The sequence below is a fragment of the Bos taurus genome, chromosome X, assembly GCF_002263795.3.
Source record: "Bos taurus isolate L1 Dominette 01449 registration number 42190680 breed Hereford chromosome X, ARS-UCD2.0, whole genome shotgun sequence".
Taxonomy (NCBI): Eukaryota; Metazoa; Chordata; class Mammalia; order Artiodactyla; family Bovidae; genus Bos; species Bos taurus.
Window position 1 is genome coordinate 13,048,402 of NC_037357.1, and position 27,904 is coordinate 13,076,305.

At 43.8% G+C, this 27,904-nt stretch overlaps 1 long non-coding RNA gene across 4 annotated transcripts in view; it reads right to left on the reverse strand.

Moving 5' to 3' along the window:
* Window positions 1-27,904, reverse strand: part of LOC104970471 (uncharacterized) — a 259,025-nt gene that overhangs the window by 94,992 nt on the left and 136,129 nt on the right. For 2 of the 4 annotated variants that reach the window (XR_003033448.2, XR_009493515.1), the window contains 2 exons: window positions 26,751-27,293; window positions 16,383-24,952 (listed from right to left, as the gene is read on the reverse strand). This is a non-coding gene — a long non-coding RNA (uncharacterized lncRNA). Of the gene's footprint in view, window positions 1-16,382; window positions 24,953-26,750; window positions 27,294-27,904 lie in introns of those variants that run through there. The other 2 variants (XR_816662.4, XR_009493514.1) reach the window with 2 other exon arrangements.

Genomic DNA, 27,904 nt, shown 5'->3' on the forward strand with positions numbered 1-27,904 from the left:
AATTTTTTTGAATTTACCAAGGCTAGATTTATGGCCCAGGATGTGATCTATCCTGGAGAAGGTTCCGTGTGCACTTGAGAAGAAGGTGAAATTCATTGTTTTAGGGTGAAATGTCCTATAGATATCAATTACGTCTAACTGGTCCATTGTATCATTTAAAGTTTGTGTTTCCTTGCTAATTTTCTGTTTGGTTGATCTAGCCATAGGTGTGAGTGGGGTATTAAAGTCTCCCACTATTATTGTGTTACTGTTAATTTCCCCTTTCATACTTGTTAGCATTTGCCTTACATATTGCAGTGCTCCTATGTTGGGTGCATATATAATTGTTATATCTTCTTCTTGGATTGTTCCTTTGATCATTATGTACTGTCTTTCTTTGTCTCTTTCCATGGCGTTTATTTCAAAGTCTATTTTATCTGATATGAGTATTGCTACTCCTGCTTTCTTTTGGTCTCCATTTGAGTGACATATCTTTTTCCAGCCCTTCACTTTCAGTCTGTATGTGTCCCTGGGTTTGAGGTGGGTCTCTTGTAGACAGTACATATAGGGGTCTTGTTTTTGCATCCATTCACCCAGTCTTTGTCTTTTTGTTGGGGCATTCAACCCATTTACATTTAAGGTAATTATTGATATATATGATCCCATTGTCATTTACTTTGTTATTTTGGGTTTGAGTTTATAAACCCTTTCTGTGTTTCCTGTCTAGAGAAGATCCTTTAGCATTTGTTGGAGAGCTGGTTTGGTGGTGCTGAATTCCTTCAGCTTTTGCCTGTCTGTAAAGTTTTTGATTTCTCTTTCATACTTGAATGAGATCCTTGCTGGGTACAGTAATCTGGGTTGTAGATTTTTCTCTTTCATCACTTTAAGTATGTCCTGCCATTCCCTCCTGGCCTGAAGAGTTTCTATTGAAAGATCAGCTGTTATCCTTATGGGGATCCCCTTATGAGTTATTTGTTGTTTTTCCCTTGCTGCTTTTAATATGTGTTCTTTGTGTTTGATTTTCATTAATTTGATTAATTTGTGTCTTGGGGTGTTTCACCTTGGGTTTATCCTGTTTGGGACTTTCTGGGTATCTTGGACTTGGGTGGCTATTTCCTTCCCCATTTTAGGGAAGTTTTCGACTATTATCTCCTCAAGCATTTTCTCATGGCCTTTCTTTTTGTCTTCTTCTTCTGGGACTCCTATGATTTGAATTTTGGGGCATTTAACATTGTCCCAGAGGTCTCTGAGGTTGTCCTCATTTAATTATTTTTTGTTTTTTCCTCTCTGCTTCATTTATTTCCACCATTCTATCTTCCACCTCATTTATCCTATCTTCTGCCTCAGTTATTCTACTGTTGGTTCCCTTCAGAGTGTTTTTGATCTCAGTTATTGCGTTATTCATTATTGACTGACTCTTTATTTCTTCTAAGTCCTTGTTAAACTTTTCTTGCATATTCTCAATCCTTGTCTCCAGACTATCTGTAACTTCATTTTGTTTTCAAGATTTTGGATCATTTTTAGTATCATTATTCTGAATTATTTTTCAGGTAGACTCCCTATCTCCTCCTCTTTTGTTTGATTTTGTGGGCATTTATCATGTTCCTTTACCTGCTGAATATTTCTCTGCCTTTTCATCTTGTTTAGGTTGCTGTGTTTGGAGTGGCCTTTCTGTATGCTGGAAGTTTGTGGTTCCTCTTTATTGTGGAGGTTCCTCCCTGTGGGTGGGGTTGGACAAGTGGCTTGTCAGGGTTTTCTGGTTATGGAAGCTTGCGTCAGTGTTCTGGTGGGTGCAGCTGGATCTCTTCTCTCTGGAGTGCAATGAAGTGTCCAGTAGTGAGTTTTGAGGTATCTATGGGTTTGGTGTGACTTTTGGCCTCCTGTATTTTTGTGCTTAGGGTTATGTTCCTGCTTTGTTGGTGAATCAGCTTGGGATGTCTTGCTCTGAAACTTGTTGGCTCTTGGATGGAGTTTGGTTTCAGTGTAGGTATGGAGGATGAGCTCTTGTTGATTAATGTTCCCTGAAGTCAGGAGTTTTCCAGTGTTCTCAAGTTTTGGATTTAAGCCTCCTGCCTCTGTCTTTCAGTCTTATTCTTACAGTAGCCTCGAGACTTCTCCATCCTTACAGCACTGATGAGGTTAATGGTGTAAAGATTCTCCCCAGTGAGAGACACCCAGAGAGGTTCCCAGAGTCACATGGAGAAGAGAAGAGGGAGGAGGGAGATAGAGATGACCAGGAGGAGAAGAGGGAGAATCAAAAGGGGAGAGAGCAATCTAGCCAGTAATCAATTCCCTATTTGCTCTCCTCAGTCTGGAACACTCAGAGAAGTTCACAGAGTTCCACAGAGAAGAGAAGAGGGAGGAAGGAGATAGAGGTGAGCAGGAGGAGAGGAAGGGAAATCAAAAGGTGAGACACAGATCTAGCCAGTGATCAGTTCCCTAAGTTTTCTCCACAGCCCAGAATACCCAAAGAGATTCACAGAGTCAAGTAGAGAAGAGAAGGGGGAGAGTGGGGATAGAGGTGACCTGGGGGAGAAAAAGGAGAGTCAAAAGGATAGAGAGCAATCAAGCCAGTAATCACACTCCTAGGTAAAAATGGGCACTGAAGATTGGATTCTTAAAGGTACAGAATTGGTAACAAATACCAAAAAGCAAAGATTAAAAATCTAGAATAGAGGTTAGACTCTCAAATATACAATATTAAACAAAATCAAAAAAGTTATAAAAATATATATATATGAAGTTTGCTTTAAAAATACGGTCACTTTTTTTGAAAGGTAATAGGTTTTAAAAAATGAAAACTAAAGGAGTAATTAAAAAACTTAAAAATAAAAGATTAAAAAAATTTTTTAATGGTAATATAAAATATATCTAGGAATTTTTCCAGAGCTGTTGAGGGCAGTGTGGGGTCAGTTCAGTTTCAGATAGTTCCTTGTTCCAGCTTATACTACTTTTCAAGGTCTATAGGTCCCTTCCAATGTAGCCAGAGCTAACTACAGAGTTTTAGTCTGTTGTACCTGTCACTTCCAAAGCAGTTCCCTCTTCTTTATTTTGGCTGCCTCTGTTTGCAAGTATCTTCAGTATCTAACTTCCGCCCTGACACAAGGGGGCGAAGGTGGTCATTCATTTAGGCTCGCTTGTTCAATTGTGCTGCAGGGAGGGAGGAACACTGCAAACAAATATCACTGGCGTGTGTGGGGAGTGTTCACAGTGTCTGGACCACACTGGGTTTGCCCCTCGCTCACAGCATGTGTGCTTTCCCGGTCTACAATGCTCAGGCTCCAGGTTGCTCTGCAGAGGAACTGTTTAACGCAGACCCTGGGTTGCGTGCACTTCCCAGGTCTATGCAGCTCAGGTTCAGGTTCTCGGGTACTCCACAAAGGCAAAGACTCAGGTCTGCGTTTTGTGCTCTTCGCAGGTCTGAGCAGCACGGGCGACCAGGTGCTGGGCAAGTGCACTCTTCCAGCTGCGCAGTGTGTCTTATCACCTCCCTGGTCCCAGCTGCTTGGTTTCCCAGGTGTGCAGCAGGGGTGCCATTTCAGGTGTGCAGTGTGTCTCCTCTGGGGAGCTGATCTCTGGCTGCAACCCTCCTGGTGGATGTCAACCGTCAAGGATCCCAGGAAGACTTGGGAGACTGCTCGCAGTTTGGTAGAGGATGCCATTTCTAGGGCTGAGTTTGCCCTTTGCCTTCCGACTCTGGCTGTTGCCCACCTGCCTCCCTGCCTCCGGTGGGGGATGGGCTGGTCTGCAGCTGGCTAGCACTCCTCTGGTATCCGCTCAGTCATTTGTTCTGTGAGCAGGCCGGGCAGTGCCTTAGGTTAGAGCTTTTCATGGGAAAGTTCTTTTTTTTTTTCTCCCTCTCTGGCTATCCCATGGTTTGGGTTGCTATCTCAGGTTAGCTCCCTCACATTTCCCTCAGGGCATTCAGGCCCGGTCCTTACCCTAAGCAATGCAGTCCACCCCTCCCTGTTCAGCCCCTGCTTGCTGGTGGCAGAGTGGAGTGTCTGGGCTATTTCTCCACTAGGAGATGCAGTTAGGCATGTAACCTGTGGGTTTTATTTATTTATTTTTTCCTGCCAGTTATGCTGCCCTCTGAGATTCCAAAACTCCCCACAGACCTGCCAGTGAGAGGGTTTCCTGGTGTTTGGAAATTTCTCCTTTTACGACTCCCTCCCTGGGATGGGTCTCTGTCCCTAACTCTTTTGTCTCTCTTTTTATATCTTTTATATTTTGTCCTACCTCCTTTCCAAGACAATGGGCTGCCTTTCTGGGTGCCTGTTGTCCTCTTCCATCATTCAGAAGTTGTTTTGTGGTATTTGCTCAGCGTTCAAATGATCTTTCAATGAATTTGTGGGGCAGAAAGTGGTCTCCCTGTCCTATTTCTCCACCACCTTAGGACTGCCCCCTACATCTAAGTCTTTAATCCATTTTGAGTTGATGTTTGTGAATGGTGTGAGATAGGGATCTAATTTTATTCTTTTATATGTGAATATCCAGTTCTCCCAAACACCATTTATTGAAAAGGTTATCCTATCCTCATTGATTATTCTTGGCTTCCTTGTAAAATATTAGTTGACCATATACGCATGGGTTTATTTCTGGGCTTTCAATTCCTTTCCACTGGAATATGTGTTGCAAACAACCAGTTAAGACTGAGTTGCCATCAATGTCTGCTCACTGAACTAATTAGCTACTTGTGTCAGCACCATATTAAAATAGTATGGCTGCATCCTTGCTCTTTATTGTCTGAAAATTAAAATTGATATGAATCAGATGAATCACACCTTTATTCTGGATCATTCAGCAGCACAGGGTTACAGTAACCAGTTTACCTTAGATTACCAATGTCTGGCTTCTGAGTGTGAAGGCCTTGTGCAGTACTGACTGAACTATGGTACATTTGATCCACCTCCAGTTTCCCTTCCGAAACAACATTCAGGTGTAAATAAAGGCAATGCTTGAAAAGTGGGCAAGTCCAAATCACACACATTTAATATACATGTGGGCTATGACCTTACTGCCATGCAGGGTCCATCTTAGAGATCGCTAATCAGATTGATTATATTCTTTGCAGCCAAAGATGGAGAAGCTCTATAAAGTCAGCAAAAACAAGACCAGGAGCTGACTGTGGTCATGAACTCCTTATTGCCAAATTCAGACTTAAAGTGAAGAAAGTAGGGAAAACCACTAGACCATTCAGGTATGACCTAAATCAAATCCCTTATGATTATACAGTGGAAGTGAGAAATAGATTTACGGGCCTAGATCTGATAGATAGAGTGCCTGATGAACTATGGAATAAGGTTCGTGACATTGTACAGGAGACAGGGATCAAGATCATCCCCATGGAAAAGAAATGCAAAAAAGCAAAACGGCTGTCTGGGGAGGCCTTACAAATAGCTGTGAAAAGAAGAGAAGCGAAAAGCAAAGGAGAAAAGGAAAGATATAAACATCTGAATGCAGAGTTCCAAAGAATAGCAAGGAGAGATAAGAAAGCCTTCCTCAGCGATCAATGCAAAGAAATAGAGGAAAACAACAGAATGGGAAAGACTAGAGATCTCTTCGAGAAAATCAGAGATACCAAAGGAACATTTCATGCAAAGATGGGCTCGATAAAGGACAGAAATGGTATAGACCTAACAGAAGGAGAAGATATTAAGGAGAGATGGCAAGAATACACAGAAGAACTGTACAAAAAAAATCTTCACGACCCAGATAATCATGATGGTGTGATCACTGACCTAGAGCCAGACATCCTGAAATGTGAAGTCAAGTGGGCCTTAGAAAGCATCACTATGAACAAAGCTAGTGGAGGTGATGGAATTCCAGTTGAGCTATTTCAAATCCTGAAAGATGATGCTATGAAAGTGCTGCACTCAATACGCCAGCAAATTTGGAAAACTCAGCAGTGGCCACAGGACTGGAAAAGGTGTTTTCATTCCAATCCCAAAGAAAGGCAATGCCAAAGAATCCTCAGACTACCTCACAATTGCACTAATCTCACACGCTAGTAAAGTAATGCTCAAAATTCTCCAAGCCAGGCTTCAGCAATATGTGAACCATGAACTTCCTGATGTTCAAGCTGGTTTTAGAAAAGGCAGAGGAACCAGAGATCAAATTGCCAACATCCGCTGGATCATGGAAAAAGCAAGAGAGTTCCAGAAAAACATCTATTTCTGCTTTATTGACTATGCCTTTGACTGTGTGGATCACAATAAACTGTGGAAAATTCTGAAAGAGATGGGAATACCAGACCACCTGATCTGCCTCTTGAGAAATTTGTATGCAGGTCAGGAAGCAACAGTTAGAACTGGACATGGAACAACAGACTGGTTCCAAACAGGAAAAGGAGTACATAAAGGCTGTATATTGTCACCTTGTTTATTTAACTTATATGCAGAGTATATCATGAGAAACGCTGGACTGGAAGAAGCACAAGCTGGAATCAAGATTGCTGGGAGAAATATCAATAACTTCAGATATGCAGATGACACCACCCTTATGGCAGAAAGTGAAGAGGAATTAAAAAGCCTCTTGATGAAAGTGAAAGTGGAGAGTGAAAAAGTTGGCTTAAAACTCAACATTCAGAAAACGAAGATCATGGCATCTGGTCCCATCACTTCATGGGAAATAGATGGGGAAACAGTGGAAACAGTGTCAGACTTTATTTTTCTGGGCTCCAAAATCACTGCAGTTGGTGACTGCAGCCATGAAATTAAAAGACACTTACTCCTTGGAAGGAAAGTTATGATCAACCTAGATACCATATTCAAAAGCAGAGACATTACTTTGCCAACAAAGGTCCGTTTAGTCAAGGCTATGGTTTTTCCTGTGGTCATGTATGGATGTGAGAGTTGGACTGTGAAGAAGGCTGAGCGCCGAAGAATTGATGCTTTTGAACTGCGGTGTTGGAGAAGACTCTTGAGAGTCCCTTGGACTGCAAGGAGATCCAACCAGTCCATTCTGAAGGAGATCAGCCCTGGGATTTCTTTGGAAGGAATGATGCTAAAGCTGAAACTCCAGTACTTTGGCCACCTCATGTGAAGAGTTGACTCATTGGAAAAGACTCTGATGCTGGGAGGGATTGGGGGCAGGAGGAGAAGGGGACGACAGAGGATGAGATGGCTGGATGGCATCACTGGCTCCATGGACATGAGTCTGAGTGAACTCCGGGAGTTGGTGATGGACAGGGAGGCCTGGCGTGCTGTGATTCATGGGGTCGCAAGGAGTCAGACACGACTGAGTGACTGATCTGATCTGATGGTGTCTAAAGCTCCTACCATGTAATTACATAATTATATCTAAACAAGGGATTATCATCAAATCATACACATCCATTATGACAGTAGCTTGATTTTGTATATCACATTACCTACCTCTTTACCCTTGAGGCATCTTTACATTCTTTTGGTTAAATGAATATTTAATAAGAACTAAATTCAAGTTCTTTGTAAGGACTATTGATTAACACCTAGGGCGGAGAGTGGAGGAGCTGGAGTGGGGACCAGCACTTGAGGAAGGCAAGCACAAGCAGGACAGCGCAATTAGAGCAAGAAGAATCTCTAAGTTAACCAGGTACTGAAGATTTTGTAGTAATTTATCAGTTATTACTTAGTGTTCTACACAATGAAGTCCACTGAACAGATCTAAAGTTCTGCCAGACCACTATAATGGCAAAGACATGGGGCCTAGCATAGTACCTGACACAGAGTAGGTACTCTAAACTTAGTATTATAATTTCCAATAAGTAAATGCATCTGAACTTCATAGAAGACATGAGAATTTATACTTGTGGAAAAAGTAGGGAGATACCTTTTTAACAATATAGACTAAAAAACTGTAGCCATTTTCCAAAAGAGGATTTGTTGGAGGTTACATAAGATGCATCTGAATGGCTAATAAATTTTAAAATACTTATGTATATGTGTGTATATATATAAATATATATATATTGTAAATATATATACACATATATATGGCTGATTTTATACACACAATCAGCCAATTTGGGGAAGAGACATATATCATGTTTCAAGCCCAACATCTTATTTTTTCCAATGTAAACTGTGCAAAAAGGGAAACTTCAGCAAATCAAGCCTTAAATATTACTCCTACTGGGAGTTTCAACAATTTACTGATAATATACCAAACTGTATAGCTAACAGAGAGAGCCAGGGACCAATATTTTTGTAAGGGAAAATATGAGAGAACCAAATTTATGAGCCAACTTGCTCTTTAGAAGCTGAATGAGCTTCCATCTTAACTACTGTATCCCACCCCCGCCCCACCCCACGCTACCAACTAGCAAACACCATCCCCTGGTGTTAATTGTGCATGTTGTCAAAATAAGGGTTCTGCCACATTTCCAGCCAGCAATGTACTCTGGTATCAATGTTGGATGAATATCACCTGGCCACCACATTTAGAAAAGAAATGTGGTTCATTCTTCAACTGCTTCTAATCAATACCTTCAGAATTTATATTCTGTAAACATCCATACTTTGCTTCTAAACAAATAATTTCATCATAAGCTAGTTCTCAGTAAAAACTACAATAAGTTTTCACAATATATTATGGGAGCTCTGGCTATTCATTTCTAAATAATGGCTCCTTTTGCTGGACAAGTAAATTGAAATTGATTTGTTTCAGCCGCCTGTGCTAGAACACACAATGCAAGCTTACAACAAGCCTATTGACTCCTGCAAACACTACTCCAAGCCTGTTTCCTCAAGGACTCCCAGCAGGATTTTTAAATCATCCCACCTTCTCTCCCCTAACCCTGAGAACAAAGCATCTATTTAAAATAGGGACTTGGCACAATGTGTCTGAGAAAGACAATGTGAGGGAACTTCCGTTGAGATGAACAGGGCAGAGCCCAAGGTGGGGAGTGAGCCATCAGATGAAAGGTGAGGGACACAAAGAGGAAGAGTGATTAAAAGTCAAATCAATGGCTGCTTGTGAATTGACAAGGTGAGGGGAGAGTGAGACAGAGAGAGAGATGTATACTCTTTCCCCCTTGGGATAGCGCCATCATGGAGACAGTTGAGGATACAGGAAAAAAAAAAAAAAATCTCCTGAGAGAACTCTCACTTCTGGAGGATGACCATGACTGACCGAGGAACAGTGGGGACTTCTGGTAAATGATTTCCAAAGATGTTGCCTACAAAGTCCACGATGCTTCCTGTGCTCTAGTCATTCAGGAAGGAAGGCCCACCAGGCAGAACAGGAATCTGATTTCTATACCGATTGCACAGGAGTGTGGGGTTGGATTTTGGACAGAGGTTTCCTTGTAGAAGAATCTATGTGGGGGCAGAGGCCAGCTGTAATGACCCTCCATTAATAAGCTTTAGAGGCACAGTTATCTTAGTAAATGCTAAAATGGTCATCCATGGTCAACCCAGGACTTCTCTATGCATTTTAGAATTTCCTAACAGATGTTTCTTTTAATAGTGTTTTTATCCCACAATTGTGTGATGGTGGTAGGGCAAATATTGTTATTCTCATTTTAAATATTAAGAAAACGAGGCCCAGGTAGAGAGGAGAGAAATTAACAAAGATCCAAGAGCTTGTAAATGTCAGCCCTGAAGTTTGAACCTAGGTCTTATGACTTTTGATTTAGTGCTTTCTTCACAATATTTGTATTTTGTTCTTTCATTAAATTATCCATCCATTCATTCAATGAATCACTATATCAAGTGCTGACTCTGCCAGGTAATGGGAGCCCCCACACTGTTCATTCTCTAGCATTTCCTCTCAGGACCACTTCTTGGTGCTACAGAGGGATCTAGGGGAGGGATGTTCCACTGTGGATATTAATCTCAGCATCAGTAAATTTCTTCCATTAAGGCCTAGCAGGTTATTTCTTAATCCCAACAGAAACATCAAGTTATGATACGAATCAGTGTTCTTTTCACAAAAGCCTAATGGCTGGCAAGAAGCCTCTCAAACAGCACACACCACCAGCCTTCTCTCATTAGAAAAGTGTCACTCACCAGACCTTCAAATATACGACTTCCTAAAACACTGCTGCCCTTCAGGTGTGGGGCTGCTGTGATCTGACACCCAGCAATGGCTTGTAGGTCCCTAGTCCCACCCACACTGTCATCTAGAACTTTCCTGCCTCACCTCACCACAACTTACAGGCCCCTATGTTCCCCTTCCCTTGAAGTGCTCTCTATGCTAAAGCAGTTAGTAAAAGTCATTTTCACTAAAGCTACTCGTCTAGACCTAACACACTTGATTTTTCACACGACCCTGTGGCCTTCACCAAATGGTTTCCATGGGGAGAGTTCCAGGCTCCCTGGTGGACTACATTTGGGAGAGACTTATCAACTTGTTAACAAGGAAAAGGGGCTTTGGGGTGCCATGTCAATTCACAGCCCAGGAATGGGGCTTATGTTGCTTACTTTTCAGAACAATGAAATGAACACAGAGGATAGTTACATATGGAGACATACTGTAGGTATCAGAAAGTGCAAGTATCATCAGACCAATCAGGTGTGGGCCTCACAAATCCTGAAAGGATAAAATTTACCATTACCTCTTCCTCTTAACCTTTATTCCCATACTGTATGAGGCCTTGTTCTCAAATAGCTTCTGGATGAAATCTATATTTATAGCTGAGCTCTTGTCAGTATGGTCTCCAGTTACATGTCCCTTGTAGGCAAAAATCCAGCCTAAGTTGCTGGCTTCCCTTCTGGCTCCTCCAAGGTCTGTCTCTGACCTTGTGTATCCACTGTGGTTACTCTCTTACAGGGCTTCTCAGCAACCATTTGTCCTATCTCCCAGCATCTTATATACCATTTAGAACGTCACCTTTCCACCCATCTGGCAATAAGAAAGGGTTGCTTCTCCCACAAGGTCACAGTAGCCATCTCGCTTTATAGTCTGCTTTTTAGGAGTTTAACTGTTGCTTCAAAAATGCACTAGTGAGAGAAACACTGGTCCCACAGCCTCACAGGCCTTCTGAATGAGGTGATCTGAAGGAGCAGCAGGAAGAAACAAGAGGCCCTTCAGTCACAGAGTCCTGCTATTTCCCAGTCTGATGATTTGCTTTTCAAACTCTATTGCAACCCGGATCCAGGGCCCCATCTCCTCTTATTAATCTTAATGCAGTTGACATTTACCTTGCTCCAAGATTATCATCCTTTTATTGTGGTTTTTTTCATTGAAGCATACTTGATTTACAATGTTGTGCCAATCACTGCTGTACAGCAAAGTGATTCAGTTATACACATATATACATTCTTTTCCATTATGGTTTATCCCAGGAGACTGGATATCCATCCTACATACTCCTGCTAAGATTAGTTCTTTTGCAAACACAGCTTTCCATGTGTTATTCCTCTCCTCAAAACACTTCATCAACTCTATTTACAGGACAAAGTCCAAACTCCTCAGGTCAGCATTCAAGACTGTTCATGTCATGCACCCACCTTACCCTATAACCCAACCCTATCCTCACCTCCTTTCTCAGATGAGACTGCTGTCCTGCCAAGATTAGCTTTTCATTGTCCTTGGCAGAGATTCTGCTTACCACGTCCTCAGTGCCTGTATTGCAGACTGCCTCTCCTACCCATCACACCATAGAAAGTCCCCTCACTCTCTTCTCTGTCTGGCCAAGCCTTACCTTAATGCTTAATGTCCCATTCAAGATACACCTCTTCTGTTGAGCTGCCTCAACCCAACCAATAATGCTAAATATCAAACCTCTTCCCAGACCTACAGAATCAGAACCTGTATTTTAACAAGACCCTATGTATACTTCTGTATACATAGCAGAAGTGCAGCAGCTGCAATGGCGGCGCAGAAGTGCAGCAGCTGCAATGGGGGCACAGAAGTGCAGCCAAGAGGAGCTACCCCACGTCCAAGGTCGGGCGGCGGCCGTGCTTTGCTGGAGGAGCTGTGAAGAGATACCCCACATCCAGGGTAAGAGGAACCCAGGTAAGATGGTAGGCACTGAGAGAAGGCATCAGAGGACAGACAGACTGAAACCACAATCACAGACAACTAGCCAATCCAATCACATGGACCACAGCCTTGTCTAACTCAATGAAACTAAGCCATGCCATGTGGGGCCACCCAAGAGGGGAGGGTCATGGTGGAGAGGTCTGATAGAACGTGGTCCACTGGAGAAGGGAATGGCAAACCACTTCAGTATTCTTGCCTTGAGAACACCATGAACAGTATGAAAAGGCAAAAAGATAGGACACTGAAAGATGAACCCCTCAGGTCAGTAGGTGCCCAATATGCTATTGGAGATCAGTGGAGAAATAAGTCCAGAAAGAATGAAGGGATGGAGCCAAAGCCAAAACAACACCCTGCTGTGGATGGGACTGGTGACAGAAGCAAGGTTCGATGCTATAAAAAGCAATACTGCATAGGAACCTGGAATGTTAGGTCTATGAATCAAGGCAAATTGGAAGTGGTCAAACAGGAGATGACAAGAGTGAACATCGACATTTAGGAATCAATGAACTAAGATGGATGAGAATGGGTGAATTTAACTCAGATGACCATTATATCTACTACTGTGGGCAGGAATCCCTTAGAAGAAATGGAGTAGCCCTCATAGTCAACAAGAGAGTCCGAAATGCAGTACTTGGATGCAATCTCAGAAACGAAAGAATGATCTCTGTTTGTTTCCAAGGCAAACCATTCAATATCACGATAATCCAAGTCTATGCCCCAACCAGTAACGCTGAAGAAGCTGAAGTTGAATGGTTCTATGAAGACATAAAAGACCTACTAGAACTAACACCCAAGAAAGATGCCCTTTTCATTATAGGGGACTGAAATGCAAAAGTAGGAAGTCAAGAAACACCTGGAGTAACAGGCAAATTTGGCCTTGGAGTACAGAATGAAGCAGGGCAAAGGCTAATAGAGTTCTGCCAAGAGAATGCACTGGTCATAGCAAACACCCTCCTCCAACAACACAAGAGAAGACTCTACACATGGACATCGCCAGATGGTCAACACCGAAATCAGATTGATTATATTCTTTGCAGCCAAAGATGGAGAAGCTGTATACAGTCAGCAAAAACAAGACTGGGACCTGACTGTGGCTCAGATCATGAACTCCTTATTGCCAAATTCAGACTGAAATTAAAGAAAGTGGAGAAAACCACTAGGCCATTCAGGTATGACCTAAATCAAATTTCTTATGACTATACAGTGGAAGAGAGAAATAGATCTAAGGGACTAGATCTGATAGACAGAGTACCTGATGATGAACGATGGATGGAGGTTCATGACATTGTACAGGAGACAGAAATCAAGACTATCCCCAGGAAAAAGAAACACAAAAAGGCAAAATGGCTATCTGAGAGGGCATTACAAATAATCGTGAAAAGAAGGGAAGCAAAAAGCAAAGGAGAAAAGGAAAGATATACCCATTTGAATGCAGAGTTCCAAAGAATAGCAAGGAGAGATAAGAAAGCCTTCCTCAGCGATCAATGCAAAGAAATAGAGGGAAACAACAGAATGGGAAAGACTAGAGATCTCTTTAAGAAAATTAGAGATACCAAGGGAACATTTCATGCAAAGATAGGCTCAATAAAGGACAGAAATGGTAGGGACCTAACAGAAGCAGAAGATTTTAAGAAGGGGTGGCAAAAATACACAGAAGGACTGTACAAAAAAGATCTTCACGACCCAGATAATCACGATGGTGTGATCACTCACCTAGAGCCAGACATCCTGGAATGTGAAGTCAAATGGGCCTTAGGAAGCATCACTACAAAGCTAGTGGAGGTGATGGAATTCCAGTGGAGTTATTTCAAATCCTAAAAGACGATGCTGTGAAAGTGCTGCACTCAATACGCCAGCAAATTTGGAAAACTCAGCAGTGGCCACAGGACTGGAAAAGGTCCGTTTTCACTCCAATACCAAAGAAAGGCAATGCCAAAGAATGCTCGAAGTACTGCACAATTGCACTCATCTCACATGCTAGTAATGCTTAAAATTCTCCAAGCCATGCTTCAGCAATACATAAACTGTAAACTTACAGATGTTCAAGCTGGTTTTAGAAAAGGCAGAGGAACCAGAAATAAAACTGCCAACATCCGATGGGTCATCGAAGAAGAGAATTTCAGAAGAACATCTATTTCTGATTTACTGACTATGCCAAAGCCTTTGACTGTGTGGACCACAACAAACTGTGGAAAATTCTTAAAGAGATGGGAATAACAGACCACCTGACATGCCTCTTGAGAAATCTGTATGCAGGTCAAGAAGCAACAGTTAGAACCGGACATGGAACAGCAGACAGGTTCCAAATTGGGAAAGGAGTACGTCAAGGCTGCATATTGTCACCCTGCTTATTTAACATATATGCAGAGTACATCATGAGAAACGCTGGGCTGGAGGAAGCACAGGCTGGAATCAAGATTGCTGGGAGAAATATCAATAATCTCAGATATGCAGATGACACCACCCTTATGGCAGAAAGTAAAGAAGAGCTAAAGAACGTCTTGATGAAGGTGAAAGAGCAGAGTGAAAAAGTTGGCTTAAAGCTCAACATTCAGAAAACTAGGATCATGGCATCTGGTCCCATCACTTCATGGCAAATAGATGGAGAAACAGTGGAAACAGTGGCTGACTTTATTTTGGGGGACTCCAAAATCACTGCAGATGGTGATTTCAGCCATGAAATTAAAAGACTCTTACTCCTTGGAAGAAAAGTTATGACCAACCTAGACAGCATTTTAAAAAGCAGAGACATTACTTTGTCAACAAAGGTCTCTCTAGTCAAGGCTATGGTTTTTCCTGTGGTCATGTATGGATGTGAGAGTAGAACTACAAAGAAAGCTGAGTGCCGAAGAACTGATGCTTTGAACTATGGTGTTGGAGAAGACTCTTGAGCGTCCCTTGGACTGCAAGGAGATCCAACCAGTCCATCCTAAAGGAGATTAGTCCTGAATATTCATTGGAAGGACAGATGTTGAAGCTAAAACTCCAACACTTTGGCCACCTGATGCGAAGAGCTGACTTCATTGGAAAAGACCCTGATGCTGGGAAAGACTGAGGGCAGGAGGAGAAGGAGATGACAGAGGATGAGATGGTTGGATGGCATTACCAACTCAATGGACACGGGTTTGGGTGAACTCTGTTTGTTGGTGATGGACAGGGAAGCCTGGCGTGCTGCAGTCCATGGGGTCGCAGAGTCAGACACAACTGAGCAACTGAACTGAACTGATATATACTGGGTTGGCCAAAAAGTTAATATGGAAAATCTGCATGAACTTTTTGGCCAACTGAGTATTATCATTGGAGAACCACTGTCCTCAACAACACTACGATTTATACCATTAAAAGGAATGGTATAAGTGACTTATGATTGCAAACTGTGAGAGACTACCAAACTCTCCTTTGCTTTTTCTCCCAATTCCATCTTCCATCTTTGTGATATACCCCTAGATTGTGCAGACACAAGGTGTGAGATAAAATTCCTATTTTATGGCAAAACAAGAAAAAATTAGTCATAAAAATATTTCTCTGCCCTTTCATCTCCTCTGTAACCCTTCCTGTGCACTGTGAATCTGCATTATGCATCAACCGAACCTCCCTCCTCACCTCATCCACCTGCAGGAATACCTGATTGACCATAGAGAGGAACATTCTCCTAGCATCAACCAGGTATCAACTCCTTAAAGACAACATTCCTTCCTGATCTTGTAAGGGGCCATAATGACCCTTAGATCTCCATTGTGTGAATGGTCAATACATCATTTCATGTACAGTCCTGTGTCTCAAAAAACTTACAGAACTGTGCCTTGACTTCTAACGGGAGGAACTGTTTCCAGAGTTTTCTAAGATACTCTTCTCAGGTTAGAATCCTCAAATTTGATTCAAATAAACGTTTCCATTTCTTTCTTAGATCAACTGATTAATTTTTCTTTGACAAAGGGAAAGTTTGTACATTTTCAACCCTATACATCCCATAACCTGTCACTCCTACACCCTTGGTATCCTTTAAGGGTGCAAATTCCCTAATTTTGATTTAATTAGGATTTTCTCTTCTGGGATCACAATTTCAAAGAATTAATTTGACTGCCAGCTGATTATAAGTACATTTATCTACATCATCTCCCCTCCCCCAAAGGCAGAGAGGACTAGGGAAGTAGTCAGCAAGCCAAGTTACTGTGCTCTGTATGAGGAACACTACACTCAGGGTAAGGCAGGGACAGGGTTAGGATGTGCTGAAAAGCAGGCAGTAGAGGATTTGCTGGGATCTGGCTGGCTGCTCTTCCATTTCCAAATATTCCTATATACTTTACCCTGGGTCTAGACTCTAAGATCAGAGAAGGCAATGGCACTCCACTCCAGTACTCTTGCCTGGAAAATCCCACAGATGGAGGAGCCTGGTGGGCTGCAGTCCATGGGGTCGCTAAGAGTTACACACGACTAAGCGACTTCACTTTCCCTTTTCACCCTCATGCATTGGAGAAGGGAATGGCAACCCACTCCAGTGTTCTTGCCTGGAGAATCCCAGGGACGGGGGAGCCTGGTGGGCTGCCGTCTATGGGGTCGCACAGAGTCAGACACGACTGAAGTGACTTAGCAGCAGTAGTAGCAGCAGACTCTAAGAAAGGACGTCAGGGCTGGAGAAAGTTAATCAAGTCCCTAACATATCATCACCAAAGCAACAGAAAACCAAACACCTGAGAAGCTTGTTCAGGCTCTCTATAGCTCCCTTTGATAATTTTTCTCCATTTCTTATTTGCTCACTCTCAGTCCTTCTCTCCCTTTCCCTCTTTTCTGGATTTTCATGCTTTGAGCTTGATGAAAATGGAATTTTCCAGGCATGGGGGGTGGCACAGGACTATAGAGATCTCTATATCAAGAAGCACAAAAGTCCTTCACTCAAAGCCCATCTTTCTTTACAATTCAAGTACTGTTCTCCCCTGTACACCTGCCATTTCATGATCTATAATTCTACTACAGTCAAAAATTAGGCATTTCAAAAAGCTGTAAGGAAGTCAATCTAGTTAACCTAAATTGTGGGCTTAAAAAAAAAAAAAACCTAGAAGAAGATGTTCGTTCTGCTATTCAATATTAATTTAAACTTGAAAATGTAAGCGCAGTATATTGAGAAGCTGTTATGGAATTTACCACAAAGGAAAAGACTTATCAGAAATGTAAATAAAGTGCTAATTTTTAGTATACAATAGTCAAAAAGTGCTTCCAAATGCCTAGTTCTCCTAGAATCCAAGTGTTCTCCTATACAGGGAAATCATTCTTAAACTTGTTTACAATGTCCCACTGCTAAAGTGACCCACTCATCACAGACCCAATAGAAATTGCAGGTCAAGTTAAATTAAAAAAAAAAAAAACCACCACCACCACCAAGTCCAATTCAAAGAATTTTCAAACAATAAATTGTTCCTGCAGTAGTTTCAAGCACCAGTAGCATCGGAACAACCTGAGGCTCTAATTAAATGCACAGATTCCCTGACCACACCCTGCTGCTGCTGCTGCTGCTGCTGCTGCTAAGTCACTTCAGTCGTGTCCAACTCTGTGCGACCCCATAGACGGCAGCCCACCAGGCTCCCCCGTCCCTGGGATTCTCCAGGGACATGGAGCCAATGGAGTGGGTTGCCATTTCCTTCTCCAATGCATGAAAGTGAAAAGTGAAAGTGAAGTTGTTCAGTCGTGTCTGACCCTCAGCGACCCCATGGACTGCAGCCTACCAGGCTCCTCCATCCATGGGATTTCCAGGCAAGAGTACTGGAGTGGGGTGCCATTGCCTTCTCCGAACCACACCCTAGATGGAACAAATCAAAATTTCCACCTTGAAGGCAGCCATCAGTATATATAAACAGCTCTCCAGGTGGTTCTTAAGCCCCCGTCCTCCTGGACTGCCTGATTCTTCACCAGAAACTTGTTAAGCTGGCAGCCACTACAAGTGCTCTTGAGGAGGTATCCCCTGGCCCACAGCAAGGGCATTTCTCATCTTCTTTACCAAGTGGCACTAGGCATCTGTGGTGACACTGAAGTGGAATGCCTTTAACAGGGTTTTCCTCTGAGATTTTTTACCTTCTCTGATTACCACAGCCTGCAGCCACTGAGGCTTGTCCTTTGTCCCTTGTCCTCTCCCAGGCACAAGGCCTGGCAACACACTTAGACCTTCAGGTTAAACAGCTACATGCCCTGACTGAAGTTTCCACATGCAAAAGGCCGAACTACCAAGGAGACCAGGAGACAACTCAAGATGGTTCACACTTCCAAGGTAACCTTGGTTTCAAGGATGGAGAGAACAAACATCACAGCTGTCACTGCACAAGTGATATCCAAAAATGCCTCCTTCTAAAATCCTATCCAAGTGGCTCAGTGGCAAAGTATCCACCTACCAATGCAGGAGACTTGGGTTTGATTGCCGGATCGGGAAGATCCCCTAGAGGAGGAAATGGCAAACCCACTTCCGTATTCTTGCCTGGGAAATTCCATGGACAGAGGAGCCTGGTGGGCTATAGTCCATGGGGTCATAAAAAAGTCAGACACAACTTAGTGACTAAACAACAACAAAAATCCTTCAAGGCAGAAGTGGGGATTCTATAGAAGATATGAAAGAAGTAGTTGTAAAGCAGACGAGGCCCGTTTCTGGTGCTTCTCCATCTGCACGTTCTGCTCCAGCATGGGTCACCGGGCAGGTCCTAAGGCCCTTGGACCTTTCAGAGCAGCACACAACCCATGAGTTGCCCTTGCGCAGATTTCCTTCTGACCTTCCCTTCCTTCTGCCTTTTCCCTCTACCTTCCAGCTTGGCTCTCTTCCTTTAAGGCTATGCTTTGAGTAGAAAGTGTTGGATTAAATAAGTAAATGTCCTTTTGGGTTTAAGGACAAGTTCAAACTGGGGGTTAATCTGAACTAACCATTTCACCAAAGGTAAATGATTCAGGTTATTTTCACTATGTCCCCTGGTACCTAGGGAAATCTGGCCCTACACTGAGTGTTAACCCAGGCCATCTGACAGGTATGTATGGTTGGATACTAAGAGGACCAAAAAAACAGTATGATTGATTCAGAGAAACCTCATGCCCCACCAGTAGAGAGACAATTCAAAGGATACATCCTATCTAATTGACTATAAATCAGCACTGTTACTTTGCTGTAGGAAGCCTATCAAGTTATCAACTGTAATTTATAATCCACCAGTAAAAGTCAAGGGATGGGGGGTAGAGAGAGTTAGCAACAGAGTCTATTATGTAGGTGAACAAAGTGAATTAAGCCGAGCCTACTCCACCGAGACCCCAGAGCCTCCCGGTCAGCAACATCAAGATGTGTTTTTTAGTGTTTTTACTGACATAACCCTGACTCTGCTCATATTGGAAAAAATAGGAACTGAACCATGGTGCCAGAATATGCATGGAAGTAAATATTTATAAGCAGAACAGACAATAAATGTCTGAGAGCAACAACCTTAGAGGCACCCAAACGTGAAACATCCAACATTGTTGCCATTTGTTGTAGCTTTGAGCTGTAAATAACAGCCCTTAAAATAAAGTTCAGTCTCCTAATGGCATCATATTTGAAATATAGGAAAAAATATCTGAATGATCTCAAGGTGTTTCACTCTGAAACAACTGTTAGTTAAGTTCCGCCTGCTATTAACTGTTGAAAATTCATTCAGGTGTCTTTTCCTAACTACCTTGAAATCCAGTCATTTCTCAGTTATTCCACAGATGCTAATCGCTTCTCCAAGTTCAGTTCTCCTATCATGCAACCTGCTTCTGGGAAGCCTCCCTAGGGAGCAGGTGTATCCCTGTCTCCACCAGCCTCATATGCTTGATGACAGATGAACTCGGAAGTAGAAACCATCATTGGGGAAGGAAACTACACCATGCTCCAGGACAAGAGTGGAAATTGCAGCCCTCAGTGAAACTGGGGGGGAGGTGAAGGCTGTCTTTGCTGGCATCACTGGCCTCATCGCCACTGTCTTCTCTGTCCCCATATCCTTGGCCAACAAAGCAAAGTCTTCCCATCCCCCCACCTCCACCTGCTCCTGTATCAGAGCAGGGTGCAAGTATAACCACAAACATGAACAAGGCAACAGATTTGTGTTCTAATTGGGACTCTAGCTCTGTGACCTTGGGGAAGTCACTTCGTGGTCTTTGTATCCTCGTTAATAAAATGAAAGGAAGGAGATCCAGGGCAGTAAAATTTATAGAGCTCTTACCATGCGCTAGACACTGTGTTCAAGGCAGTTCATATCAATCATTCCCTTAATCTTCCCAAGCAGTTATTATCATGCTTACTTTACAGATAAGGAAGGTTAGGTTCTGAAGAGTTCTGTGACTTTTAATCTGCAAAGCTCAGCAGTGGTAGAAGAGGGAATTGCATCCAAATTTGTATGTCTGACTGCACTGCTCCCAGGGGCGTGGCACAGGTGTCTGTGAAATACTACTAGGTATTCACCTGTCCCCTCCAGCTTTTTAAGGTTCCAGTTGCAAAAACGTGTTTAAAAAAAAAAAAAAAACAGAAAACACAAAAAACAAACAGAGATACTGAGCAAAGGGCATTTGGTGTCCAAGTGTAACGGTGAGTCAACCTGAGAGAGGAGACCTGAATAGCTCTTTAAAATATACTGTGTCCACTAACTTCAAAAATAGTTGAGACATGCCCACCTCTGGCCTGTATGAGAAAGGGAAATAAGTTATAGGAGACTAGCATTCTATAAATCACAACCCCTACAACCATTAGAAGAAGAAAGGAACCAGTTTGTCTGTAGGCAGCTTAATGAACCAAAAGGGGATATTATGCTCTCCAACCATCTGAAACAAGACTGAAAACCAGGGGCCTGGAAGTAGGTTTCTGACACATGGTAACAGATGGACAGGAGAATCATTCCCCAAAATTGGGAACACTGGGCTGAGTGTCAGAGTTGGAAGGAAATTCATAAGTTGTCACAGGAGGGGAGTCTGTCTAAAACACTCCTCCCATCCTGAGAGCCTCCACTGAAATGACTGCAAAGTCGTCACTCATGTGGGGTTTAAATCTGTAATTCCACACCCTCTCCCCCTAGAACCATTATAACAACTTTCTAACTGGTCTTCCTGCCTCTAGCCCTGCCCTCTTCCAATCCACCCTCCACACTGCTGCCAGAGAATTCTAACTCAAAGGCAAATCTCTTCATACCACTCCCTTGATTAAACACCCTCGGTGGCTCCCGCTGACCTCAACATGAAGATTCAGCACCTGAAAGTGATGTACCAAGCACTTCATGGACCATTTCCACACACTCCAGATTCACCTCTCCAAATACACCAAACAACTCGGAATTCCCAAAGCACATGAAAACATCTGGTTTTGTGCCTCTGTTTATGCTGCTATCTCTACCAAAAATGTTCTCTCCTACACCCTCATTTGCCTGCTAAATACCTATCCAAAATTTACAAATCATAGCATGTTTAACTTCTCTTTCAAGCCCTTCCTGACATCTTCACCATGACCTACGCTGTGCCCCAGAACCAGTACATGATTCTATCATAATGAAGTGAAACTTACTCAGTTGTGTCTGACTCTTTGCGACCCTATGGACCGTAGCCCACCAGGCTCCTTTGTCCATGGGGTTTTCCAGGCAAGAATACTGGAGTGGGTTGCCATTCCCTTCTCCAGGGTATCTTCCCGACCCAGTGATTGAACTCGGGTCTCCTGCATTGACAGGCAGATTCTTGACCATCTGAGCCACCAGGGAAGTCCACTGATTCTATCATAATACCAATACAATTAAGTGCTATAAAATGTGATATTAGTACTATGAGAGAATCATGTACTGGTTGTGTGGCACAAATGAGGTCACCGTATCCATGGAGCATTGGTTCCAAGATCCACCCCGGATACCCACATCCCCACATACTCGTGTCCCATAGCTAGCCCTCTGTATCCATGGTTCCAAATCCTCAGATCTAACCAACCACAGATCATATATTATTGTACTTACTATTGAAAAAAATTCACACATATGTGGACCTGTGCGGTTCAAACCCATGTGGTTCAAGACTCAGCTGTATAGTCTTCCTCCCTCACCATGGTGGCCCTTACAGACAAGCACAACGCACAGAGCTTGGCATAGTTCATTCTCAGTAATAGTCTATTGAATTAATGGATGGTTGGATGATAAAACAGATAAGCAAATGAATGGATTGATAGAGAATATAAAAAAAGAATGAATATATGTGTATGAAGCAGGTGATGGCACAAACATTTAACAATCTGCCTGCAATATGGGAGACCTGGGTTTGACCCATGGGTTGGAAAGATCCCTGGAGAAGGAAATGGCAACCCACTCCAGTATTCTTGCCTGGGAAATTTCACAGACAGAGAAGCCTGGTGGGCTACAGTTCACGGGGTCACAAAGAGTCAGACACGACTGAGCGACTAACAGAGATGACAGATATATGTGTATAACTGAGTCACTTTGCCATACAGCAGAGATTGGCATAACATTGTAAATCAACTATACTTTAATTTAAAAAGCAGCAAATGAATGGATTGATGAACAAATGGAGGCAATACTAGCAAAAATATGATATAACACATTACACGTTCACAGAGAATCACAGTTTAGAAAGCACTTTAAAACTTTCTATCTTAGTTGTTCCTGATAATACTTTGAGGCAAAAAAGGCAAACAGATGACATCACCTCATCATTCTACAGATGAGAGATCTAGGTGACTTTTGAAGGTCACAGATCTAGTACGTCTCAGACTAGAACCTAAGTCATCTCAGTTATTCCAGAATTCTCTCTCCAGTGGCTACATACGTTATGAGAAAGAAAATTACTAGGTAATAGGAATTTGTCTTTTAGGGCCTTTTTCCTCCCTACATAAACTGTTGTAGCCATGCATTCCAGGAAACACACTCACTGAGAAGGACAATGCAGATAGTGGAGTGCAGCTTGTTACACCAGCAGGCCCAAGGCAGTCTCCTCTTAGCCAAGGACCCCAACCAGTTTTTGTGAAAACCTTATATACCCTAAGTGTACGTGCACAAACCTACCTCCCCAAATTCCCTGGCAATCAAAGTTAACCCATGATTCATATGCCTGAAGCCTAGGTAGTTAACAGTGGACAATTATCAACAGGCCTGTGGTCATACCCCAGTAAGCATAATAGAATGCTTCGGTTACACAGATAATTAGGGTATTCTTTTAGCTCTTCCTTCTGGGGGCCTGGTTTTCCAGTTGGTATATTGTTTCCATAGATAGTGGGCATATAGCTCAAAGTCCACAGTCCAGCCCAAGATGGAGTCCTGCTTTCAAGATACAGCCTGTTCTGTTTCCTCCTTCATTCCCGCCTCTTGTTGCTCTTAAGTCATAGTATGAGCATCATTCATAGGGATATATTGCACCCTGCCTCTCAAACCACCCATTTGGGAGAACGACACCAACCTTTGGGTTACAAAGTTCATAATACATTGTAAAATGCAGGGTCCACAGAGCAGAACTATCAAGGCAATTATATATTCCACCAATCACCCTTCACCCAAGATAGTACTCAAGTTCAGAAAGGAATGTTTTCATTTGACATTGCTTTTACCTGGTTTCTCACATCATCTAAAGCAGCTGATACATTGCCAGATAAATCAGGAATATATACACAATATTCAACCTTAATTATAGCATAGGTCCCTCCTTAAGCAGCTGTGAGCATGTCCAAAACCATTCTAATTTGAATTACCGCATCTGTTACTTTTATGAAATTGGTGTTTACATAATATGTAACCCCATGACCCGAATCTATTGACTAGGTCTGGCTTATACCAAGAGAGCAGGGAGAGATTATGATTGTCAAGAGAAAGTAAAGTCTCTTTTTGTTGTCCCAGGAAAGAGAAGAGTGGTTTAAAATCTCCTTGGCGGAGTGGTGACACCCACCAGGGAAGTCCATCGATCACAGACAGACGCATAGCCCCACATACCCAGCAGTTGGAGGTAGAGTGGAAGTCCACATAGGAATGTGCACACTGATGAGACCAAGCAGCAGGAGTTGATTATGTGACTTCATCCTGAAGGAGCTCATCCAGGATCTTCTTTTTCCTCTTCTTCTTAAGGATGATCTTAGTCTCTCAAGGGTCAGCGGGGTCCCTCTGTGCAGTCCACTCAGCATTTTCTGGGTCTGCGTGGTATGCTCTCTTCACCCTCATATGATGGATCCAAGGGGCAATACCTGCAACTTTAACTGAAGTAGGGGTTGTTAGATTAACAGTATAAGGGCCCTTCCACCAAGGTGCTAGTAAATCATGTTTCCAATCTTTGACCCATACTTGGTCACCAAGCATAAACTCATGAATCTGTTTCCCAAGGGGGAACAGCACTCTTTCTTGTACAAACTTAGTTACCGGATTTATCACCTTACCCAGTTCCATCTGCTGTGAAATCCTATCCCCCGCTTACCTGAGGCAAATTTGTTGACACCTGTTTTATAATGGGAGGGGGCCCCCCATACACAATTTCGTACGGAGAATAGCCATGGGACCATGGAGTCATCCTGAGTCTGAGCAGAGCCGTCAGAAGCAAGTCCACCCAGGAGCAGTCAGTCTCTATGATCCATTTGGAGAGTGTCTCTTTAAGTGTCCGGTTGGTTCCTTCCACCATCGCAGAACTCTGGGGCCTATATGCTGTATGTAATTTCCACTTGACATTGCTTATCTGTTATACTAAATCAGCTACGAAAGCCGGGCCATTGTCTGATCCAATGCTGGTAGGAAATCCAAATCTGGGAACTATTTCCCTAAGCAGGCACCAGCCTACTTCTGATGCTCTTTCAGTCCGGGGAGGAAAAGGTTCTACCCATCCCGAGAACGTACATACCGTGACCAGCAGGTGACGGTAGTGTTGGTGAGGTTTCATTTCAGTGAAGTCCACTTCCAGGTGTTCAAAGGGCAGCGTGCCTTTCAGCTGAATCCCTGGAGGTTTCTGTCTGTGCCAAGAGGTAGCACTGACCTGTGAGCAGGCAGTGCAGTCCTGAGATTCTGTCCTGCATAGGGAAGAGAGGCGGGGAACCAAGAAATATTTTTGAATTAGCTCTTCCAGTTCATCATGGCCTAGGTGGGATGCTTGGTGTGTTTGGCTTACCAGAGTGGGTGCCAGCTCCTCTGGTACCAACAATTTGCCACTTGGCAATTCCCACCATCCCTTTTCAGTCTTGATGGCCCCTTCCACTTTGGCTAGTTGGTTTTGGGCTTCAGTGTATTTTGGAGAGTCCAGCACTAGCTCAGGCAGCTCCGCCAATACGAGAGCTTTAATAGGGGCTTCACTTGTTACCCTCAAGCCCTCGACTGCTTGTTTAATGGTCTTATCTGCCAGTCTGTTTCCCCAACCCTGGGGGGTATCCTCTTTGTGATGTCCTCGGCAGTGTATGACCACAACCCTTTCTGGTTCCCAGACAGCCTCTAATAGGGTCAGAAATTCTTTATTTTTAATATCTTTTCCACTAGCTGTCAAAAGGCCTCTCTCCTTATACAGAGCCCCGTGTACATGTAGTGTGGCAAAAGTGTACCTGGAGTCGGTGTACATGTTTACTCTCTTGCCTTTTGACATCTGGAGTGCTCGAATAACTCAGCTCATTGAGCAGACCAGTGCTGTGGCAAGGAGCCAGCTTCAATGATAGTCTTTTCTGTGACTATGGCGTAACCTGACAAACATTGTCCTTGTTTTATCAGGCTAGTGCCATCAGTATATAGGACCCAATCAGGGTCCAGAATCGGTTGGTCTCGGCAACTGAGGCAATTGCTCACAAGCATCCAGGCCACCTGGTGGTGACATTGTCAAGCTGCCTTGAGAGATAGGCCACAGGTCTGCCCCACGTGCCCACAGTATGCCGGCCCAGGCCTCTATTGGTAGCAGGTACTGGCTCTTTCTAACTGGAATGGCACCTGGCTTGAGTTCCTTTATCACTGGGGCTTGATGTTTAGCCAGCCTGAGGTGGGGGTGGTGGGGGCGGTTGTCTTCCACCCAGACCTCAGGGAATAATTGAGTTAGCTTTCTCTCACGCCCTTCCGGCCCACCCAGTTCTTCATCTTGGGGGGGGGTGGTATTAAGAGAGAGAACAAATAAGTCATAGTGCCCAACTAAAAGGTGGGCCTCTCCTCAGGGGAGAAAGTCACTTGTGCTCCCAGTTTGGAGAGCAAGTCTCTTCCCAACAGGGGTACTGGGCACTCAGGAATGTAGAGGATCACTCGGTAACCCCCATCTGACATTTTCGGGGTAGGCTTGAGACACAAAGGCTGCTCACCATCTGAGACCCAGCAGCCTCTGAATCTATTGGTGTATAAAGTCTATAGGCCTCGCACAGTCTTTCATAGCATAGGTTTTTGGGCCCTCCCTCCTTGAGGACTTGTAAAATAGCCACCCAATATCTCTCCAGGTGGCCCCTTCCTTCCTCTGTGTTATAGTCCAAATTAGGTTTATCAGTGGGGAAGGCTTGCTCTATCCACCTTTCTAGGTTTGCAACACCTTCTGGAAGCATCTCTCATAACCATTTTCTGGCCTCACTTAGGATCCTGTGTCTGTCCTCAGTGCTGAAGAGGGAGACTAGCAGTTGGATTATGTCATCACATGTAGGGCAGTGGGTTCGAAAAATAGTCTCCATTAGCCTAATCTGGTAATAATAGGCTACAGGGGGCTGATGGTAGTGGCCGTCTGCCCCCTAAACCGGAGGCTGCTATAGCTCTCTGAGGGGCATTTGTAGCAGGGCCCTTTCCTCTGGCTCCTTAGCGGAGCACAGCCTCTGTTTAATTCTGGTGTCTCCTTTCCCCTTCCTGTCAAGTACTCACCGGGAGAGGTGGGTATAGCTTGGGCAGTTCAGCTGGAGCCAGATTCTGGAAGTGTTGGCCAGAGGCTTCTGCAGCCAGGATCAGAGTCTGCTGAGGTGGCGGCTCTACGACCTCTGGGAGAGCTGACGGAGGAGCAGCGGCTGCTACAGGAACTTTACCTGGCCCTGGATCAAGCATTAAGGTGGCCTCCGGTCCTGGTAGAGCACGGGGCAGTGGGCGCATCATCATCCAGTATCAGGGATGGGAAGGTCATCCTCGTCCAAATCCTGCCAGATCCCAGAGGAAGGAGGGGGATCGGCGTGTCTTCACCTGCCGGTCAGCATGGCCGAACCAGAACACCACGTGGTCCAAGACTGTTTCTCCCTTAAAGTCCATTCTGCCTTAGTGGGCTTGAACAAGTGTGGATGAAAACAGAGATGGGTTAAATATCCCATGTCCCAGGCCATCTCCGGAAAAGCCAATTCATACTCACTTATGTATCCCCCTCCTTCTAGCCTGATGATTCCGACGGGGTCAAGAATTTCACAGCAGACGGCACACCACCTGGGGGAGGGTAGAATATAAGCACACAAGGATCAAGTTTCTTCTCCTAAAAATCCCCTGGCGATTGCTTGGTAATAATTTTCCCCAAGATGGCGTGGACACATCTCCTAAATGACCTTCACAAATTTCCTTCCTAAGCCCTAACATGCCTGTCGACTTGTGTACCAAGCAATCACTGCCACCTGCCTATTCCAGGCTCCTGTGGGTCCATGCCCCTTCTAGTCCCTCCCAGAGGGGTGTTCAGGCCTCTTCTTCCACCCTGCCGGGTGGGTTCCTCCTCACCTGAGCACTCAGTTCCCTTGCTGCCATCCACTACCTGTTAATATGAAAGGTCCAGGCATTGAGAAGCAGAATCCTTCCAGAAGGGCAAGGCACCTTCCCCCCTCTAGAAGATTCAAACTGCAAGGCCTTGGAGTAGTCCCACATGGGACTTGTCTCCTCAAAGTGAGGAGTTTCCCAGCCAATGCATGAAATGTTGTAGCCAGGCATTCTGGGAAACAAACTCACTCAGAAGGACAATGCAGATAGTGGAGTGCACTTTATTACACCGGTGGGCCCAAAGCAGTCTCCTCTTAGCCAAGGACCCCGACCAGTTTTTCTGAAAACCTTAT